The 23,834-nt window shown below is 36.6% G+C and overlaps 1 protein-coding gene across 3 annotated transcripts in view; it reads right to left on the minus strand.

The window, feature by feature from the left end:
* CAMK4 (calcium/calmodulin dependent protein kinase IV) overlaps positions 1-23,834 on the minus strand; it is a 210,993-nt gene that overhangs the window by 42,991 nt on the left and 144,168 nt on the right. The window contains exon 1 of one of the 3 annotated variants that reach the window (XM_054589978.1): positions 12,267-12,371. The exons of the other annotated variants lie outside the window; for them this stretch is intronic. The gene's annotated coding sequence lies outside the window, so the exon portion shown is untranslated. Of the gene's footprint in view, positions 1-12,266; positions 12,372-23,834 lie in introns of those variants that run through there. 3 annotated transcript variants of the gene reach the window in all.

The raw sequence follows: 23,834 nt of genomic DNA on the forward strand, positions 1-23,834 counted from the left end.
GCAGAGCACTCTTCTCTGAATGGCATCAGCCAAATGGAAGCAATATCCCTGCCTGTAGGAATTAGTCTACCCCCCCCCATGGAGCTTCAGATGTTGATTCCAACTTGATTACTTTAACAACTGACCAGTTTAATGACTCATTAGTTTAACAACTAAGGTGGAAAATACAAAGAAGCAGCCAAAACGGAAGACAAAGAAACAAACTCCCCCCCTAAAAAAAAAAAACAAGAGAATTCTCCAGAAGAACTAGATTAAATGGAGGCAAGCAATTTATCATATAGAAAGTTTAGAGTAATGAGTATAGGGATACTCAACAGCATGAAAAAAGATATAGAAACCACAAAAAAGGACCAGTCATAAATAAAGAATGCAATACCTGACATACATAATACACTGGAAGGAATAAACATCAGATTAGCTGAAGCTGAGGATTGCATCAGTGATTTAGAAGACAAGGTACAAAAAAACAACAACACCACCCAAACCAAAAAGAAACCAAAATACCCAGACAGAGCAGCAAAAAGAAAAAGAATTTAAAAAAATGAGGAAAGATTAAGAAACATTTTGGACACATGAAGTGTAATAACATCTGTGTCATGAATACCAGAAGGAGAAAAGATTGAGCAAGGGATTGAGAATCTATTTGAGAAATAATGACCAAAATCTTCCTTAATTTGGTGAAGGAAAAAGACATGCAAGTTCAGGAAGCTCAGAGAGTTCCAAATGAGTTCGACCCAGAAGGCCTACACTGAGATACAACGTAGGTAAAGTGTCAAGGCTTAAAGACAAGGAGAGAATCCTAAAAGCCACAAGAGAAAAGCAGGTAGTTACATACAAGGAAGCACCAATTAAACTGTCATCTGATTTCTCAACAGAAATATTTCAGGTCAGAAGTGAGTGGCATGAAATAGTCAAGGTGATGGAAAGCAAGGAGCTACCACCAAGGTTACTTTAACTAGCAAGGATATCACTTAATATGGAAAGACAAATAAGAAGCTTCCCTGAAAAGAAAAAAGTTAAAGGAGTCTGCTGGCACTAAACTGGTATTATAACAAATGTTAAAGAGCTTGCTTTAAGAAGAAGAAAAGAAAAAGAGAAAGAAAAAACAGAGGAAGATAGTCTAACAATAAAATGGCGCCAAATGCATATCTATCAATAATTGCATTAAAGTAAATGGCTTAAATGCTCCAACCAAAAGACACAGGGGAGGTGAATGGATAAGAAAACAAGACCCATATATATGCTGCCTCCAAGAGACCCACCTCAGATTGAGAGATATACATAGACAAAACGTAAAGGGATGGAAAAATATATTTCATGCAAATGCAAAACAAAACAAAAAAAAGCTGGCATAGCAGTACTTATATCTGACAAAATAGGCTTTAAAACCAAAGCTATAGTAAGAGACAAAGAAGGAAACTACATAACGATAAAGGGAACAATCCAACAAGAGGATACAAACCTAGTAAACATTTATGCACCCAACATAAGAGTACCTAAACATGTGAAGCAAATCTTGATGGACACAAAGGGAGAAATTGAAAGAAATATAGTCACAGTCAGGGATTTTAACATCCCATTGACTTCAATGGATAGATCTTCCAGACAGAAAATCAACAAGGAGACAGCAGCCTTAAACACACTAGATCAAATGGATTTAATTGATATATTCAGAGCATTTCCCCCCAAAGCAGAATATACATACTTTTCAAGCATGCATGGAATATTTTCTAGGATAGGCCACGTTAGAATATAAAACAAGTCTCAATAAATTTAATAAGACTGAAATCATATCAAGCATCTTCTCTGACGATAATGCTATGAAACTAGACCACGAAAACACTAAAAAATATGCAAAGAGATGGAAGGTAAATAACACGTTATTGAACAATAAATGTCAACAATGAAATCAAGGAAGAAATCAAAAGATACTGTGAAACAAGTGAAAATGAGGACACAACAATCCAAAAATATGTGAGAGACTGAGAAAGCAGTCCTAGAGGGAAATAGCATTACAGGGCTATCTCAAAAAACAAGAAAAAGCTCAAATAAACAATCTAACTTAACACTTAATGGAACTTGAAAAAGAACAACAAACAAAGTCCAAAGTGAGTAGAAGGAAGGAAATAATAAAAATCAGAGCAAAAATAAAAGCAGACTCTAGAAAAATGATACAAAAGCTGGTTCTTTGAAAAGATAAACAAGATTGAAAAACTGTCATCAAGAGAAAAAGAGAAAGGACCCAAATAAATAAAATCAGAAATGAAAGAGGGGAAATAACAACTGTCACCAAAGAAATACAAAGAATTGTAAGAAAGTATTAAGAACAAGTTTATACAATGAACTGGACAAGCTGGATGAAATGAATAACTTCCTAGAAATTTGCAATCTTCCAAAAACAAATCAAAAAGAATCAGAGAATCTCAATAGATAGATTACACCTAGTGAAATTGAAGTAGTAATCAAAAAACTTCCAACAAACAAAAGCCCTGGACTGGATAGATTCACAGGTGAATTTTACCAAACATTTCAAGACGAACTAACAGCTCTCCTTCTGAAAATATTTCATAAATTCATGAAGAGGGAAGGCTCCCAAGCTCATTTTATGAGGTCAGCATTATTCTAGTTCCAAATCCAGATATAGACACTACAAATAAAGAAGATTATAGGCCACATAGATGCTAAAATCCTCAACAAAATATTAGCAAACCGAATACAGCAATGCATCAAAAAGCTCATACAACATGAACAAGTAGGATTGATTCTAGGAATGCAAGGTTGGTACAACATTTGCAAATCAATAAATATGAATTAACTATGTAAAAAAAATGAAGGATGAAAACCACATAATCATATCAACAGATGCAGAAAAAGCATCTGATAAAATCTAGCACTCATTTAGGATAAAAACTCTCAGCAAAGTGGGATTAGAGGGAACATAACTAAACATAATAAAGGCCATATATGACAAACCTATTGCCAGTATCATACTCAATGGGCAAAACCTACAAGCTTCTCTATAAGAGAGGGAACAGGACAAGGATGTCCGCTTTCAACTCTCTTATTCAATATAGTACTGAAAGTCCTAGCCACAGCAATCAGACAAAAGAGGAAATAAAAGGCATCCAAATTGGAAAGAAGTAGTAAAACTGTCTTTATTTGCAGATGACATGACACTGTACATAGAGAACTCCAACGGTTCCACCAAGAACCTGTTGGAACTGATAAATGAATTCAGCAAAGTAGCAGGATACAAAATTAATATCCAAAAATAGTTGCATTTTGTATGCCAATAACAAACTAATGGAAAGGGAAATTAAGAAAACAATCCCAGTCACAATTGTTTCAAAAAATAATACAATACCTAAGAATGAACCTAACCAAGGATGTGAAAGGCCTGTACTCAGAAAATTACTAGACACTGAAGAAAGAAATAGAAGATATAAGTAAGTGGAAGTACATACAATGTTCATGGATAGGAAGAATTAACATCAGTAAAATGTCAATACTATACAAAGCAATCTATAGATTCAACACAATTCTTATCAAGATTCCAATGACATATTTCACAGAACTGGAGCAAATACATCAAATATTTATATGGAACCACAAAAGGTCCCCCATAGCCATAGTGATCCTGAGAAAGAAGAACACAGTTGGAGGAATCATGCTACCTAATATCAAGCTATATTATAATGTCATAGTAATAAAAACAGCATGGTACTGGCATAAAAACTGACACATAGATCAATTGAAGAGGGAAAAGAGTCCAGAATAACCCAACATCTTTATATCCAATTAATATTCAGCAGAAGAAGCAAGCAGATACATTATGCTAAGGGTAATTTATTCAGTAAATGGTGCTGGGAAAATTGAATAGATGCATGCAGGAAAATTAAAATAGACCATCTTTCTACACCACACACAAGAAAAAATCCAAAATGGATCGAAGACTTAAATGTTAGACCTGAAATCATAAAAATCCTAGAAGAGAACATAGAGAGCAAAATCTCAGACATTCCTTGAAGCAATTTTTTATCATACATCTCTCTCCAGGCAAGGGAAACAAAAGAAAAAAATAAACAAATGGGACTACATCAACCTAAGTTTTTGCACAGCAAAGAAAATAAAAAAAATTAAAAGACAACCCACAGAATGCGAGAATATATTTGCCAATACATCTGATAAGGGTTTAATATCCAAAATTCAGAAAATATTTTTTAAAAACACCAAAAAGAAAATCCAATTAAAAATGGACAAAGGATCTGAATAGATACTTCTCTAAAGAGGACATACAGATGGCCAACAGACATATGAAAAGATGCTCAATGTCACCGGTCATCAGAGAAATACAAATTAAAACCAAAATGAGGTTCCATCTCACACCTGTCAGAATGGCTCTCATCAATAAATCACCAAACAAGCGCTGGTGAGGTTGTGGAGAAAGGGGAACTCTTTTGCACTGCTGGTGGGAATGGAGACTGGTGCAGCCACTGTGGAAAGCAGCATGGAGATACCTCAAAAAATTAAAAATGGGCCTGGCTGGTGTCGCTCAGTGGACTGAGTGCCGGCCTGTGTTCCCAATCAGGGCACATGCCTAGGCTGTGGGCCAGGTCTTCAGTAGGGGTGCATACTAGAGGCGACCACATATTGATGTTACTCTCCCTCTCTTTCTTCCTCCCTTCCCCTCTCTCTAAAAATAAATAAATAAAATCATTAAAAAAATTAAAAATGGATCTGCTTTTTTGACCCAGCAATCCTACTTCTTGGAATATATCTGAAAGAACTCAAAACACTAATTTGAAAGAACATAAGCAAATCTATTTTCACTGCAGCATTATTTACAATCACCAAGATATGGAAGCAGCCCGAGTGTCCATTAGTAGATGAGTGTATAAAACAATTATGGGACATTTACACAATGAAATACTACTCATCTGTAAAAAAGAAGAAAATTTTACTCTTTGCTGTAGTATGGATGGACCTGGAGGACATTATACTAAGTAAAATAAGCCAGTCAGAGAAAGACAAATACCATATGATTTTACTCATATGTGGAATATAATGAACAAACTGAACTAACAAGGAAAATGGGGATAGAGTCATAGATGGAGAGCATGATGACAGCTAGTTTAGAGGGGACATTAAGGGATGGAGGGATTGAGCGAAAAGGAAAAATGACTCATGGACATAGACGACAGTGGTTATTGCTGGAGTGAGGGGGTATAAGGAAACTAAATGGTAATAGAAGAATATACAATAAAGATTTTTTTTAATTAAAACATTTTTTGACAATCAAATGGAAGTGGTATATAGGAGATAATGTGTAGTTTGAAATAAGGTCCCAAAATAATCTGCAGCTATAGAGAAAAAAGCAGCAAACATCTCTGTAGTGAGAAAGAAGGAATCAGGTTGGAGTACAAGGAGACCAAAGGGAGCCTCTGAATCTGCACACTCTGGCCCAGCAGAGTCTACAGTCTACCAAGGGGCTGAACTTTGTTCTGTGTGGAGAAGGTGATTGGGCAAGATTGAGGGTGAATGTAGACAGCACAAGGTTTTCATAAGGATGAAGATGCTAGAAGAAACACTATGAGAGATGACTGTGCTTCAGACTACAGTTCATGCTTTACACTTTAATAAGCTAAGAGCAGATATTTGGGATGTATTAGAGAAAGTTTTTGGATACAAGTGAAAACTACATAAAATATGACAGAAGGAATATCTGTGCATTTTCCTTGAAAACATTTATATTCACATATGTATAAGTGGTTCTTAAATCAATAAGCATTAAAATAAAATGTGGAATTAAGAAAAAAGCCAACCCAAATGTATCTTACCATTTGGCCTTTCAAAAATATGCAATCACCCAAAGCTCAAAGTCTCTTTTAAGCAGAGAAATATAATACTGATGCTCTGAATTCAGGGGTGTCTAGACATGTAATTAAACTCTATGGTCCTAACAAAAACTGTGTCATTGTGTAATGAAAGCCACTGCATAGTAATTTAGTTTAATTACAGTTATACTGTGTTCAATGGGCTGTGTGTAGTTAATTGATAATGTCCCAGGAGTTAGTAGGAGGAAGTTTGAATGTCTTTAAAAATCTAACAGGACAAAGAAGAACCAATCATTAAAAAAAGAAAGCAGTGTTCTGACTACAGTTCTCTTACTGGGAAGAAAAATTAACCATATGAATGAGCTCTTCTGTACTCCTCAGGATATTTAGAACCAATATACATCAATTTAAGGACTTCATAGTGACCTTTCTACTTTTGGGTTTTATCTGCTTTGGAGACCTGCCACTACTTTTGTCTTTATTCTTGAACTACAAGATGCCTTCAGAATTGTCAACAGAATATATGAGAAAAACAGTAAGTGACCATCTTCTTCAACCAGATCAACACACATGGCTAGGACTGCCTGGCTGTGAGATCAGTGTTAAGCCTTGATCTGTAGAGTATCCCAAGGCTGGAGAAATCCACACTGGGCAAAGCAGCCAAGCTCTGGGGCCTGTTAGGCATTCTCATTATTTCAGAGTTATCTTTGATGCCTCCCTTTCTCTCACAAGGCTTGACCAGTCATAACTCCACCTCCAAAATACACCTCATATCTATTCTCTTAATTTACATGGTAACTGCTTAATACGGTCCTTCATATCCTCTACAGGCACAATTACCAGTTGTGTCCTAGCCATCCCCATACCTCCCCACACCTAGGTCATCTTTTTAAAATACAGATTAACTCATGTCAATCCTCTAGCCTAAAAACAAACAAACAAAATCACCTTTAAGGGCTCCTTATTGCCTATCAATTAAAGTCTAATCTCCTCAGTATAAATATTAAATGTCCTTCAAACTTTGTCCCCAATTTCTGGCTATGTATCATCCTGGGACAATTCTTCCCATGCCACACAGCCTTACCTACTATTCCTCTACCATGCCATACACATTCTTACTTGAGTCCTGGATAATAATAATCTTTCATGTGCCAAACTGTATTTTCTAATGATTCTTGCAACCATATTACTCATTCCAAATTCTCTTCCAGAGAATCTTGCTACTCCCCATTCAGAGATGGATTCTAATTCTCCTCCTCTTGAATCTGGTCTATCACTTGCTGGGACGCAATAGAATGCAGTGGAAGTGACAGTATGTGACTTTGAGGTTAAATCATTGGTCAAAGCAGCTTCTACCTTGTTTGCTAGCACTTATTTTTCTATCCCTTAGCTGCCATGTAAAACATCTGACTATCCTAAGTCATGAGGCTGTCAGCGAACTGGGCAACATGGAAGGGCTATGTATAGTTGTTCCAGCTGACTCTGCTGAAGTCCCATGTAGCAGACCTCATCAGCTGCCAGACATGTGAGCAAAGACACCTCTAAATGACTCCTGCCTCCAGTCATCAAGCTCCCAGCAAAGACTCCAGACACTGTAGACATAACTGTGTAAATAAAGTGGTGAAACTACCTGAACTAAGACAGGAACGAGCTCCTAAGATCTTTGTATTAGAACTGCTGTCCTATGTCCATCCAAGTTCATAACCTTGAGTGGCTTTGTGTTCAAGAAATTTAGTGAACTTAACTCATCCTGCTCTTTGTTTAAGGCAATATCAATAGCTGCCCTTGGACTGTGGGTTGGGAAGTGAAATACAATATAAATTGATTAGTTCCATTCTTCAGTACAAGGCCAAATTTACTTTAGAATTGTAGGTCTGATAGTGATGAATTCTATTAGGTTGAATATGATTAACAGTCTTTACTTTGCTTTCATTTTTTAAAGCCATTTTCACTGAGTTTAGAATATCAGCTCGCTCCATTTTTTTTCTTTTACAATACTTTGATGTTATCCCACTGTCTCTTTCTTGCATTATATTTCATGAAAAATTTAATATCATCCTTATCTTTGTTCTTCTGATACAAAGTCTTTTTCCTCTGACTGTTTTTATGTTATTTTATTTACCTTTAGTTAAGAAGATTGAATATAAGGTATCTTGGTATCATTTTTTTTTTCATGTTCCTTGTGCTTGAGATTTGTTAAGATTCTTAACAGTGTGGCTTTGTAAGTTTCATCAAATTTGGAAAATTGTGTATATTATTTCTTCAAATATAAAAGTATCTCCCATCATTTTCAATGACTCCAATTATACATATATAAGTATAAATATATATTTTTATGTATAGCTTATTGACATTCTCTTCATTTTGTTTTCAGTCTTTTCTTTCTTCTGTGTTTCATCTTGGACCTTTTTTCTCTTTTAATTCCATGTCTTCAAGTTCACTTTTTTAATTTCTAAAGTGTGTAAGCTGAGGTTAATTCCATTCAGTATATTTTTCATCTCAGATACTGCAGTTTTCATATCTAGATATTTGATTTCAATCTTTTTTATATATCTCCATGAATCTATTTAACATAGTCAATCTTTCCTCTCTTGAATATATGGAATACATCTATAACAACTGTTTTAGTGTCTCTACATACGATTTACGTCATTTGTGTCATTCCTAAGCCTGTTTGTATTGACTGGTTTTTCTCCTGCTTTCCTCCTGTCTCACTCTGGCTGTGCTTTTGCATGCATTTCCCATAATCTGTGACAGGGCAATAGACTGTGATCTTATCCTGTTGAGTGCTGGACAAATACAGATGCATCTGTGATCTTCTTTAGCTTTATTCTGATGCAGTTAAATTATACAACTTGAAAATGGTTTGATCCTTTTGAGGTTTGCTTTTAAACTATTAATTTGTCCACTTTGTCTATTGGAAACACAAATTATCTGTGTGTGAGCTGTAAGCATTGTTACCTCTAACCTGTGGTTCTTTCCTTGGCCTTGCATGCACGTTTCCCTCCCTCACATACATGTTCTGGTCAGCAGTCAGCTGAAGACCACGGGCAGGGTGTTGGGGTAGGGTGTGGTAGGGCATTTGCAGTTTTCAGACATGTTACTCAGTGTAGCTCCTCCCCTCTGATATGCTACTCCATGAACTCTGGCTTCCTTGGCCTCTCAGACTTTCTGTTTTGTCTTCTCATCTCAGGTATACTGCTGGTTTCCTCTTGGTTTCTCCCTTCCTACACGGCAGCCTTGAAACTCTCTTCGGGCAATTGTGGGGCTCATATTTTTTGCACTCTATTTCTCAGGGATCACTGCCCTGGGCTTCCTGATGTCCAATGTCTAAAAACCATGCCCCCTACTTTTTGTCTTGTTTTTGTTGTTTTCAAGAAAAAGTATAAATTAGTTTCCTTTTACTCCACCTTTACCAGAGACAAGCATTGCAAATGTTACTCCAGATATTTTAACTGTTTTGTAAGCAACATTTTACTTGATACCTAAAATTGGAATTATCAGCAGCAGTTCAGACCATTTTGAACCTATTACTACTACTGGTGCACCAGTAAATGCAGTTAAAGCTGTTCAAGAAAGAATGACAATTGGAGAAATCCTAAACTTAGTTCAATATTGATCAAACTCTATTTAATTCAATATTGATCAAAATTTCAACTGTATTTATTTATAAGTTCCTGAGGTTTCCTACAGTGAAGAAAAAATGCTTTCAGCCTGCTCCTTTCTTAAAAAGAATGTTTTCCTTTTTGGCAGGCCCATGGGAGTGCTTGAGAGCACTGCCAGGTATGACATGATCCAAAGGAGAGATACAAAGAATAAAAATCATATTAAGTAGGCTGGCTAATAGTACTTGTCTTAGAGATAGTCCTCTTGATAATTTTTAAATCTATAAAATAAATGACACAGTATTTTAACTTTATAGGCCATATTTCCTCCTGAGTAAAGATGAAGTACTCATTGATTATATTCTACTATTTATATAATGTTTACATAATTTATTGAAGCAAAATGAAAACTTACCAAATTAAAAAATCCTAAATATATAAAAGGTATAAGTATTACACAAATGTGTCAGGAAAGCAATCTGTTAAAAGAATTTATATGAGGAATTACATTGAAGGTTACTTATTTTTAGATACTAGCAGCAATGATTCATTTAATAATTAAAATACTTGAGTGATGCTTAAAAATTATAAAATAAATAATCTTTGCCTATATATGTTGGTTGTTCAGAGATTCTCTATACTCTATGACAGTGATTTTCAACCAGTGCACTGCAAGACATTTTAAAACATGTAGTACCTGACTATTTAGGCAGGGGCACTGACCACTCTTCCCTTAGACTATAAAATAAAAAAATGACAACAGCCATCACAACAATAGACCTTTGGTATGAATGATCTGTCTTGAACCATAATTATATAGGTCATATAATAGACATGCATCTTATTGGTCATATCACATAATAAGTTTGCATCTGACTGGTTAATTCTTGGTACTAGAAATCTTTATATACAAGTACAGACACCTGATTTTTTATTTTATTTATTTATTTTTAATTTTTTTTGTTTTAAATCATGTTTATTCTATTAGAGTTGTCTCAATCTCCCTTCCTTTGCCCTCCTCCATTCATCCCACCCCACCCCCCTCTCCCACAGTCCATTCCCACTCTGTTGTCCACATCCATGGGTCATTCATACATGCTTTTTGTCTAGTCCCTTCTCCTTCTTTCCACCATTGTCCTCCTTCCCCATCCCCTCTGGTCACTTTCAGTCTGCTCCGTGTTTCCTTGCCTGTGGTTTATTTTGTTCATTAGTTTATTTTGTTGAATAGATTCCACTTACAGGTGAGATCATATGGTATTTGTCTTTTACCTCCTGGCTTATTTCACTTAGCATAATATCCTCCAGTTCCATCCATGATGTCACAAAAGGTAGGAGATCTTTCTTTCTTTTTTTAAATGCAGATTCATTTTATTTATTTATTTTTTTAAATAGACACCTGATTTTTTAAAAAGTCACTTTGGAACAAAAAGGGTAGGCAATTACTATATATTTTTTTGGTAAATCAATCAAAGTTATACTTATTTTTTTCCCAGATCAGCAAAAATTAGAATATATTTTTTGGTGTGCTGAAGAATTTTTGTAATTAGCTTGTGTTCCATGACATGAAAAAGGTTGAAAATCACTGTTCTATGACAATCATAAAATTTCTTGATCCTTACAGATAAAAATAGTCAAACGATCTATTTGGTGGCATTTCATTTAAAGAAAATAAAATATAATTTTTATTAAAACTTGAAAGCCTTTGATATGTTAAAGTTACTTCTAAGTCTTACATGGTCTCAACTTATATATAGTTTAAAAAATACCAAATGTCTACATTAGAGTATTAATAATACTAAGTGCCTATATTAGAGTGTTATAATAAATACAGATAATCAAATGCTTTACAGCCAGAAACTTTTTGAGCCTTTTCTGAAAGATTACTAGAAGGATGCTAGAACCAGTTCAGATTTTAAGAGATTATTTAGAGTAGGAACCCCAAATTCAAATGTCTCTCAAGGACAGGCCGCTAATATAAGAGTGAGGTGGCCAAAACTCATATTTAAATATTTTTATTTAATAATTATCTATAGCACTATGTGACAGGCACTGTTCTAAGTGATTTAACCAAGTATATTAATCCTATTTTATCCTAACTGTATTATATTAATTCCATATATTCAATATTATATCAATATATATAATTCTACTATCTCCATTTTACAAAAAAAAAAGAACCACCAAGTTAAATAATGTGCTCAAGTTCATACAGTTAGTAGCAGTGGTAGGATTTGAATCCACATAGTTTGGATTGGAGTGTGTTCCCTAACCACAGACTGAACAAGAACGGAGAAGCTTATGGTAATCAGAGATAGCACATCTTATCCACTAAGCTTTTCACAATATCTGAGCAAACTCAAGATTTAATTCTTAGTTGCTCAGCAATTTATTTTCCAGGGTTTGATGTTAAGAGTGAAAGAAAATCTGGTAGTTATGCCTGAAAGATTCTGGACAGTAACTATATTACCAGGTTTCTTCCATAGGAGAAAAGCTGATATTGGAGATGGCTCTTTGGAGAAAAATGAAATATAATATAAGAGAAACACCAGTGAGAGAATTAGAAGTCACCTGTTAATTCTGCCTCTTCTCCCATTAAAGGAAAAGAACAGAGCTTTTTGCCTAATTCCATTGAGCTACAGTATCTTGCTTTCTGGGATACAGAAGGAATGGTTTTGCTTGGCTTGACTTGGGATAATTTTAATAGGTCATTTAACAGTTACAATTTTTACCCACAAGGATCTCTTTTGTTAATATTCATGTGGTAGATGCCATAGTTAGAAAAAAGTGTATTTATAACACAGCATTTAATAAGTAATAACTAACTGACCCATCTCCTTCTTGTTAATCAGGAGCATATAACCCCATGGCCCATAGGATGTCTGTATTCTCTTGCTGCCAGCCAGAGCATTATCAATAGTGAGAGACACAGGGTTACCATCCTAAAATGACAAATGTAAGCCAAATCAAGTAAGGTTGGGATTTTCATTAACTATTGCATCACTTTCAAAAGCACATACGTGACTGCCATAAAACATTTTGACATATTGAAAATTACACAGTAGCCATTAACTAACATCTTCTTGTGTTCCTAAAATGAGAAAATATCAATCTGGAAACAAGGACATTGTAGGGTGGATATGTGGCTTCGATCTGCCCTTATATATCAGAAAATGAATATTAAATACGGTGAATCATATGATGAGATTAATAATATATATTATATAAAGCCAGAACAGAAAAGATTAGATAGATCTTTTAGAAAACAGAGTGCTTTTTAAAAAGATTTTATTTTTTCAGAATGGGCTTAGGTTCACAGCAAAATCAAGGGGAGGGTATAGAGAGTTCCCGTGGACTCCCTGCCCTCCTCCACATGGACAGTCTACCCCATTATCAACATCTCCTACCACATGGGTACATTTGTTATAATTGATGAACCTACATCGACACATCATAATCACCCAAAGGCCACAGTTTACATTACAGTTTACACTTGGCGTTGTACGTTCTATGGGTTTGGGAAAATGTACAATGACATGTATCCACCATTATGGTATCATATAGATTATTTTCACTACCCTAAAAGTCTACTGTGTTGCATTTATTAATTCTTCCTGCCCCACCCCAACTTCTGGCCTGCACTGTCCCTATAGACTTTTTGCCTTCTCCAGAATGTCATATAGGTAGAATGACACAGTATGTAACACTTCTGGATTGGTTTCTTTCACTTAGCAATATGCACTTAAGGTTCTTCTGTGTCTTCTCAGGGCTTGATGGCTCATTTCTTTTTGGTAGTTAATAATATTTCATTGTCTGTACGTACCACAGTTTATTTATCCATTTACCTGCTGAAGGACATTTTGATTACTTCCAAGTTTTGGCAATCATACTTGCAACTGCTTTAAACATTCACACGCAGGGTTTTGTGTGAACGTAAGTTTTTAACTCCTGCTGGATCTTAAGGTTAAGAGTATATTTAGTTCTTTTAGAAATTTGCAAACTGTCTTCTAAAGTAGCTGAACCATTTTGCAATACATGAGAGTTCTTGTTGCTTTACATCTTAACCAGCAATGTTCTGGATTTTGGCCTAATGGTTGTATAGTGGTATCTCCTTATTTTATTTTGCAGTTCCCCAATGACCTATGATGTGGAGCATCTTTTCATATACTTATTTTCCATATGTTCATCTCGTCTGGTGAGATATCTATTAAGATCTTTGGCCCATTTTGAAGTCCAGTTTTATGTTTTCTCATTGTTGACTTTTAAGAGATTGTGTTTATTTTCGATAACCGTCCTTTATCAGATGTGTCTTTTGCAAATATGTTTCCCAGTCCATGGCTTGTATTAAAATTATCTTGACAATGTCTTTCATGAAGCAGAAGTTTTTAATTTTAATGAAGTCCAGTTTATTAATTATCCCTTTCATGGTTGTTATACTGTCATAACAAACCATGTTAGTTCTCTTTTAGCCTGTATTTATCATCATTTCTGATATTTAAAGGAAGTTGGCTGAATGAATGAAGCCCTGAATTCTTCCAAGCTGAGCTCTCTATGTCTCTCTCTATGTTGCTAGACTTAACTTTGAGGGGGAAAAACAAAGATCTGTTCTACAAAATGTTGAAGAGGTGCTGGTAGGTGCTTGCATTTTGAAAGCACAGGGAGCTGCTATTGAGAGTCAGCCTGGTCCTCAGCAGACCCTGGAGCTATGCACGCCAGGGAAGATCAATGTGAATAATCAGCCCTTGAACATTGTGCTATATTTTTGACACCCCAAAACTGGCATATAAGGGCAACTGCTTGTGAAGAAACACAATAACTGAATAGAAGTTGAATTTGGCTACAGAGAATTGAGTAAGTCTTTTACCCAGTTCCTCACTATTGTATCACATTAGGCATGTTCAACTTTGATGCTACCATCATTCTGGATATTGACAAAGTTGCAGAGCTGATTGCATCTGGAAGAGATACATCTGTGGAGCTATTATTATCCCCACCTACCAGTTGTCTTAAAAAGAATGGAACATGCATCTACACACATTCTTAATTTATTTGAGATGAATTTTTAAATCTAGCATGTAAGGTGATTCTCTTTCATTAGGTCACATAAGTAGTTTTCAAGAACTGAGTACAGGAGTGGAAAAGCAGAGGGACACAAACTGGCGTGCCTGCTGCAACACATCTGTGTCTTTAAAAAAAGGTGGGACTCTGTGCCTGCTATGTGTCATCTTTCGAATGGATGCATCTCACTCATTTTGTTTCAGTGGGAGCCCTCAAATTTCCTGCAGTTGGCGCTCAGGTCTGCTCCTCTGTGTCTATGGCTTGAGCCCACCGCGGCCTACGGCAGGGCGCAGTAGAGAAAGGCAGGTAGCAGTGGGATTAAGAGCATAAACTCTGCAGTCATTTTTTACGGTGCATTCTAATCCTCATTCTGCCATGGACCAGCTGTATGATCTTGAAAAAGTTACCCTCACCTTTTTGAGTCTCAGTTTCTTCATATGCAAAGGGAGTATGAGGACACCCAAAGCCTTATCGGTATGAAGATTAAGTGAAATAGTGCACATAAAGCTTTTAGCTAAAGCTTGGTCCACAGATAGTGCTTACTAACACATATTAGTGATGGCTGGTATTATTATAATTATTGATATAGTTATCAGGTTTAATCACATTTAGTCCAATTTTATATTCCTTTAAAGATGGTGTCTTCTTTCGGTTTTCTAGCAAAACAGAGCATAAGCAGTTAGCCCCTTTACTAAATGGCCCATTGTATGAATAAGCAGAAGGAACGAACATTGTGAATCAGTGTGTAATGAGGCTCTTCCTCAGTGATAGGAACTTAAAATAAGATGGCCTTTCTAGAATTCTGCAGCATCCAGAGCCAATAAACCTTCAGTGTGGCTAAGTTTCGGTAACAATGGTTTCACAGGCAAAAGTTAAGAAGATAATTTAAAAGTTAGATACTGTGGTTTTGGATCAGCTGCAACATTCACGAGAACATTTCAAAGGATAAATCACACTGATGGTCAAACCTACAGCACAATCAACGTATTGTTCACAGAAGTGTAAGTGATTCAAGGGTAAATTTTGAGAAGTGGAAACCGAGATTAAAATACAAAGTGCATATGTGAGAAATTACATTTTTCATCATGGATTTTCCCATCTATCTATCACCATGTCAAATTCTGTGAAATCAGGCATCTTTTCCCAAACATAGATAAATGTGCCCTGTATATTTATTTAGATTTTAAAATCATATGATTCTTGAAAAGTGCTCTCCTGCAGAGTTGGATGAGCATTATCATTTTTAAAAGTAATGTGATTTTAAAAAGTAATATGATTTAACAGTTTCTTGAGTTATTAAATATATTTGAAGTCCTATTGTCTTTTAGACACCAGGAATATATAAAGCCAGTTCCAAAATATTCCTAGCATTTAAAATACTGGGATCCTAAACAAAACATGTAAATAATCACATTCAAGTCAATGAATGTAGATTGTACCTGTTAGGGGCTATGAATACAGAAACGTGTATAGAGTGTGTGTGAGGGGGGTAGAGGGCAAATGAAAAGAATGACAGATACAGATGAATAAGTCATTATTGCTGGTCTAGAGATAACGTACAAGGACTTCAGGAGGCAAGTCCTTGTACAACTCACCATAACACTCCAGAGGAAGGAAATGCTATCTATGGGAGTAAAGGGAAGAGAGTAACTGTTGAAACTCTGAACTGGTATCTCTCAGGAATAGAAAAATATAAAAATGAAAACAAATATATATAGTTAGCTTCAGAACTTCTCAGACGTAAATGAAGGAGCAGGTAGAACCTTAGATTAGGTTTCAGAAGTTCTCTAAGAAATGGGTGAGGGACTCATAGAAACCAAAATAAACCAAATGTTTCATCTGCTTTGATTTAAAGAGAGAGTAAGGAAAATTATCAAAATTCTACAACACTGCTTAAGTTGATGGAATTTTATACAGACTGAAATAGAAAAATACCTAGAATCCCAAAGACCAACAAGAAAAGTGCCTGGTGATATTGTTAAGCTTAGACTGGGAGTTTTAACAACTTTGATTCCACTGTATATACAATCCCTGAGACTGTGAAAATGTTATATAACATGGCCAAAGGGACTTCGTACATGTAGTTAGTTATTAATCACATTGACCTTAAAATATAGAGATTATCCTGGATTATCCAGATGGGCCCAATATAAATGCATGAGCCTTTAAAAGCAGAAGAGGAAGGCAGATGAGTCAAAGAGACTCAGAGTATGAAAAGGATTTGATGTCCCATCGTAGTTCTGAAAACAGAGCAGGCCAAAGCGTCAAGGCAGCCAAAAGGAAGTGAATTCTGCTGACGAACTGCATGAGCTTGAAAGAAGATTACTCCCCAAAGCCTCCAGAAAGAAATGCAGCCCTACTGACACCTTGATTCTGAAATTGTGAGACTCTAATCACTCACATCCTGCCTCACTTCTGACCTACAGGACTGAGGGGTAATAAATGGGTGCTTTTTAAAGCTTTTAAGCTTGTGGTAATAAAAACTAAATACATAAATGGATAGACTACCAGGGCATATTGTTAAGGGAGAAAAATAAGTCAAAAAGCAACATGAAAACCCAAATGTATATAAGTATATTGCATATTTATAAATGTATGTGCCAAGATGCAAACATAGCCTTGGCCACAACCATCATTCCTTCTTTTTTGGTCATGACCTATGGTTGAGTTTCATCTCTAACACATGGCAAATTGTTTTGAAAATATTTATTTATTTATTTATTTATTTATTTATTTATTTATTTTATCCTCACCTAAAGACATGTTCATTGATTTTATGGAGAGGGGAAGGGAGGAAAAGAGAGAGGGAAGGAAACATAGATGCAAGAGAGAAACATCGATTGGTAGCCTCTCGTATGTTCTCCAACAGGGGACTGAACCTACACCCCAGGCATGTGTCCTGACTGGGAATTGGACCTACAGCCTCTTGGTTTATGGGACAATGCTCCAACCAAGGGAGCCGCACTGGCCAGGGAAGTTTTGAAAATGTTTAAAAATACTGTGGTTCATGCTCTAAAGTAATGGAACTGATGTCCTAACACATAAACAAGGAGAAAAGAATAGAAAAAAGAGCATGAGAACACAGAATATCTGATATATTTTAAAACACAAACAAGCAAAAACCCTTGTCAGTGAATGAATCTCTGAAAGACCTGAAAACAAATGACATTCAAGTTTATCCCTGTGTCTGGGTGTTTTGGGTTGATTAGATTAAAGACATTCTGTTCGGAGACAAATGCATCATACCCTGTGTGTGATGGGCAGAGCTCCATGAGTAACCCCTCTGCAAAATTTGCCCTTATATTAAGTGCCTTCCCCTTTGAGTGTGGATGGCATCTATGGATATGATGAGGTAACATTCCTATGACTATATAAAATGACAAAAAGGAGATTATTCAGGTAGGCTTCATCAAATTAACATGCGCCCTTGAAAAGCAGAACACTTTCTTTGGCAGCAGAAAAAGGAGTCGGGAATCTGAAAGCTGACTCTGATGTGGAGGGAGGCATGAGCCAGGCAATGCAGAGAGCCTTCAGGAGCTGAGAGCAGCCCCTGGCTGACGGGCAGTGAGGAGACAGGGACCTTGGTCATACAACCACATGCAGACAAATTTGTCCAGCAACCTGAATGAGCTGTGAAATAGATTCTTATCCAGAGCCTCCAGCGAGGGGCCCAGCTGACCAATACCTTGGTTTCCACCTTGGGCGGCTCTAAAAAGAGAACCCAGTAGGGCTCACTGAACTTCAGATCTACAGACCTGTGAGATTATGAGTTCTTTTAAGTTGCTAACTTTGTGGTAACTTGTTATTCAGAAATAGAAAACCGATATACATGGTATTTTGCAGTTAGCAAAAGGTGTACTAAAGAACATAAATATAAACCCGTGGCATACAAATGACATGTGTCTTTAAGTGACTCCACAGTGGTAGGGACTAAATATGTACTCAGTAAATATTTCTCCCTCTCTCTCTCTCTCTCTCTCTCTCTCTTTTGTGAATGAACGCATGACTGAATAGGTGAATTAAGCAATGAACAATCTTTAGTCAGTCAAGTCATCCAATATTTATGAAATGCCCAGTATGTATCAGGAACCATTCCTAATACTGGACATAGTAAAATGAGGTCAAAGACCTCAGGGAATTTATATTATAGTTTCAAATAAGAGTTCAGTGTTCCAGGGACCAGAGCTTCTCATGCTGGAGGAGCATCACTGGGGCACCATGAATGAAGTGGGGGGCTGCGAACAAAGGCCTGTGGAGGGAGAGGACCATGAGGTCAGGGAGGGGGATTTTCAGGCGGGACTCTGAGGGCCACACAGAGAGGATGTGATGGGAGACACTGGAGGGTTAAGTGGGGAAACACTGTGATATGATGTATGCTGCTGTCTTATAAATCAAGGAAGACCCCACATGGTCAAAGTAAATGTGGGGCAAACTGAAGACTACAGAGAAGCCAACACAATAGCCTCCGACTTGCAGGTGTGTTGTACTGTTTATAGATGGAGTTATACTTTTGCTGCCAAATCAAGAAAACAAAGGAAAGTTAAATGTGACTCCTCCTTGTCTACATTCCAAGCTTTGTATGTAAACATAGATTTTCTTATATTTAGCAATATAATCATGCAACTTTTACATAATTTTAAAAATAATTGGACTATTTTCTTAATAAAATCTAAGTTTGGACTATTTCTAAGTGTCCAGAGCACAAAGAGCTCTCGATGTAATAGCTCTAATCCACCAATGGCTTATAATATAGTAGGCAGAGACCTGATATTCCAGCACAATTTTATGGATTTATGATTTTTATGAAAGGATCTCCTTTAAAAACAATCAGAGCAGGCTCTGTAAACTTCAAGCAAAAATATATAGAGAAAACAGGGAGTTAAGGAGTCATGAAAGATTATTATTAAATATATGACATGTAAAATGCATTAGAATTATGCTATATGTCATTCATGGGATAAAAATAAAGAGGTTGTTTCACAGAGGTGACTTAAATTACATTTATAAGAGGCAGATTTATAAAGTGGACACTAGGACACTGGAATGAGAAAGGGCAGTCTTGTCTTAGGTCAAGAGAACATTTTGAAACCTCTGGTGGTTACTGAAAACTTTCGTTAGAGTATGCAAAAGAGTGAACAAGCATTGTTAGGATGTCTAGTGCTGCATACATTGCAATGGTGTTCAGATTATTTTGGATCCTTGGATGGTGATCGTTCTTTGAAATTTACAAGGTAAAGATTGGTGGGGACAGATAAAGGAGTAAGGAAGACAGGTTGAGGGTGTGAGAGAGAATAAAACAGAGAGATTAAGGTGAAGATTTTACTTAAATGCATCGGAAATTGTGGGGAACTGTTTTTTGTTTGTTTATTGTTGCGACTGTTTTTTGTAGTCACAATATCTGGGTCTCCTATGGGCATCTAGTACATTGGGGCTAGCGCTATGGGCTGCGTGTTTTTGTCCCACCAGAATTCATATGTGGAAGCCTTAATCCCCAATGTGATTTATTTGGAGGTAAAGTATGTGAACATAAATGAGTTAGATGAGGTCATGAGAGTGACACTCCATGATGGGATTAGTCCCTTTATAAGAAGAGGAAGTGATCAGAGGTGACTGTCCCCCCATGTGAAGACCCAGCAAAAAGGCAGCAGTCTGTGAACCAGAAACAGAGCCCCCATCAAGAACCTGACCATGCTGGCCTTCTGATCTGGGCCTTCCAGCTTCTAGAGCTGTAATAAGTACACGTTCATTGTTTCAGTCATGCAGTCCATGGAATTCTGTTAGAGCAGCCCTAACAGTCAGGGATGCTATATGCCTGTAAAGAACTGTCCTGCCCAAATGAAACTAGCATTCCCATTGTCCCCACTGAGAAATGCTTGTCTTCATATCGAAGTGACTAAACTGGGCTTTTGTGAGCCTTCTTTATTCAGGAGCTACACATTTGAGGGGGGGTTGAAAACAGTGACTAGAACAAGATAAACGAGTTAACCTTCTGTTTTCTTGACTGGTGCAATGTGCAGAGGTTATGACAGCCTATGCCTGTTTATTAATTTACATCTTCATTATGGTATATGTTTCTCATTTATTAGAAACCTTCTTGCAGAATTTGTTCCTGAACTATTTAATAATAATAAAATCAAAATTCCATGTTTGAGGAATGAAGTTAACAGAATGTTATTAGAATATTGCCTGGAAGGTCTACTTCTGATCCAGAAATATATGTGTGTGTGTGTGTGTGTGTGTGTGTGTGTGTGTGTGTGTGTGTATATATATATACTCTATATACTCTCTCTCTCTATATATAGTCTGGTAGAAAATAAATATATATAGTGTGTGTATATGTACTATATATATATATATATATATATATATATATATATATTTTTTTTTACCAAACTATAGAGAGAATTGGTCATTATTTTTCAAAACTATTTCTAACTCATCCATTCCCAAAATAAAAATTCATTTTTTAATGTGTCAAAGACATCATAAGTAGTAAGTTCATGTTGCTCCAAGTAGTATGAAATAGGATTTCATTCCCTCAAAACAGGAATATGTCAGCTTTAGGACAGACAACTATTACCAAAAAGCAAGGAAATAAATTTTTTGTTCCTATCCCCACCCTCCAATAAATAATTAATGAAATAACAACATAAAAACAGTTAACTAGAGTCTAACCTTGGTCATTCTACCATCTTTGGAGAGAAGCACGCACACAAAGAAAGGATCACTGTTCATCTTCTAACCACATTCCTTTCCCAGTTCTCACACAGTCCTCCTTTCTTAAAAGAGGGTCCTTGTCAAAGGAGCCTTTCTAGCTGAGAGTTGTTTCCTTGTGCCAGAAAAGTAAAGGCTGTCACACAAAAACTGTGTTAATATGAATCTGGGGAGCCCATTGTAGGTGGTAAAATTCTTTGCTCTTTTTTTTCTGAATTTTAACTTTTCAGAGCATTTGATATCAGAGGAACAATATATGAGAAGTGGAAACTAGGAAACTAGGCGAAATTACCAATTAGAATATAATTCATTTAAAATTTAAGAAGTTATCCTGATAATATAATATCCTTCTTTTCATGGTCTAAAACACCTGCTTGGGATAAGCATTCTTTAAACATAATTAAAACTTGTTACTATATTTAAAATTGTATGCCCTTATAGTTTAAATCCCCATCTTTTTCCTTCTTCATTCACATTAATCTTAGTAGGTCATCAATAGAAGCAGAAACAATGTATGCTTTCCCTGAGCTTATAAGGACCTTGTGAGTACTTCTCTATTAATACATGGTTTCCTTTTTTGTGCTTTTTCCTTCATGTTGCTACAATTAACTAGATAATATTTCTGACCCTTCAGGTTTTACAGTTCTTCTGCTCCAAATCAGCACACGTATGAACCGAATTCCCCAATCAAATGAAACCTGACAGAATACCTGTGAATTAACTACTGAAGGCCACAATCCAAGGACATCACACAAGAATCAGATCACATCTACTTAGTAACCTCATGTTCATGACACTTCAATGTGTTGTTGCTAAAGCAGAGACAATCTCAAGGCATTTCCTTTTAAGAAAGATAATTTAGATGTTAGTTTTCTACCCTCTCTTTCTTGTTAAATCCTTGCTGGTAGGGATTGTGTCCCATTTTTTTTTTCTCTATAGCTCTCCTCACGCCCTACAATTATGCTGTGTATAGTGAACACAGTTATCCTGGTCTGAAGGCTTTAGTTGATTTTCTAAAATATTTGTCATTTTTTCTGTTGTTGTTTTATTCACCATGAGTTCTCCGCTAAAGGAAAGGGAAGATGAGAGCACAGAAAGGAAAAAATGTAGAAGAAAAAATAAAATGAAGAAAAAGAGGTCTCTTGAAGAACTGTGAGACTGGATGGAAGAAAAGGGAACAAAAACTCAGAGAGCAAGAGGACAGAGAGGCGAGGAGAAGAGAATGGTTTGTTACGTGTTAATAAAGGTGAGAAAGTTGGATGAAACGTTTTCATCAATCCTCTAAATTCTCTGTATGCATGTGCCCTGCTCAAGATTATTTTTCATGTTCTCTAAGTCTTTGCATATGTAACATTCATGAATACTGACAGTGAAGATCCAAGGGGAAGTCCAGGCTTAGTTGGTTAGCGTTTTTCATTTATAGAATCACAAACCATGTCTCTTCAGATGTTTTTCATCTTTTGACAGGACATTTTCATATTCTCTTTTTTTGTCAAGTACGGTTATTTATTTCTCTCTCCCACTAATGAAGTACAAGTGCTCGTGGTCTAGAGATGATGCTACCTCCACAGCCATGGAGGCCATGTTCTTCCAGCTCTCTTATGGTCACTAGGGTTGACCAGCAGTCTCATGGCCCCACAATGGATGCTTGAGCTCAGACATCAGCACTGTGTTCCTAGCAGAGCACAAAGGATATCCCAGAGACTTCCTGGAAGTCCCACAGGGTACTTCCACTTATGTTTTGTGATCCAAAACTTAGTTAGATGACTGCATCTAGCTGCAAGGGAGTCTGGTATATGGAGGCAGCCAGGGCGTCCATCCTGGAGAATGCAGATGAGGTTGCTTGCTGGCCTGTCTGAGAAGGCAGGCCTGACTAGAGGTTGCCAGCTCTCAGTCCCAGCACAGGGATCTGCCTCATCCCTTGCTCTATGGACTTTACCTTTAGAACAGCCCTCTCACTTTACATAAGGTCTGGGTGTCTTCCCTACCTCCCCCTTGTAACCTCCCATTCAGGATAGGAGCTGCAGGGGGCCCTGTCCATGTTTCCAAGCCTGCCAATCCTGCAGGCCTCTTCACTGGCCTCACTGCTTTTGGACTTCATGCTGCCATCAGGATAATGGTCCTGCAGCAGAAGTCACCCAGGATCTCCTCATCTTCAGAATCACAGGAACCTCTTCCACCAGTCATACAAGCCCCCTCAGGGCAGGTCCCTGGCCCTCTCTCAAGGCCCAGTTCTCATCACATACACTTTACTTTCTATTGATATTTGTGCTTTTGTACCTTTAGTCTATTATGTTCCCTGAAAACTTGTGGGAGAAAAGAAGTATTCCTGAGATTCCCTTTCTTACATTTTAGGCTGCCTATTAAACAATTTTTATTTTAAAACCCAATCCCTCTGACAAGATTTTACTGACATACTGAATATCTTTTATCCTCTCTAATGCCTTTGAATCTGCAAAATGTACTAACTGGTTCACATAGGTAATCTTATAGCCATGTGCTTATAAATGTCTATCTGCCCTATAATCTGGTATGCTTCTTGGTCTCTGTATTCAAGATTCTGGCACATACCAGAGAATCAGTTAATGGCTAAACTAAAGGGTTACAAAACCCTAAAACAACAGAG

This window comes from Pteronotus mesoamericanus, unplaced genomic scaffold (assembly GCF_021234165.1).
Source record: "Pteronotus mesoamericanus isolate MK-2021 breed Mesoamerican mustached bat unplaced genomic scaffold, CSHL_Meso_final scaffold_167, whole genome shotgun sequence".
Taxonomy (NCBI): Eukaryota; Metazoa; Chordata; class Mammalia; order Chiroptera; family Mormoopidae; genus Pteronotus; species Pteronotus mesoamericanus.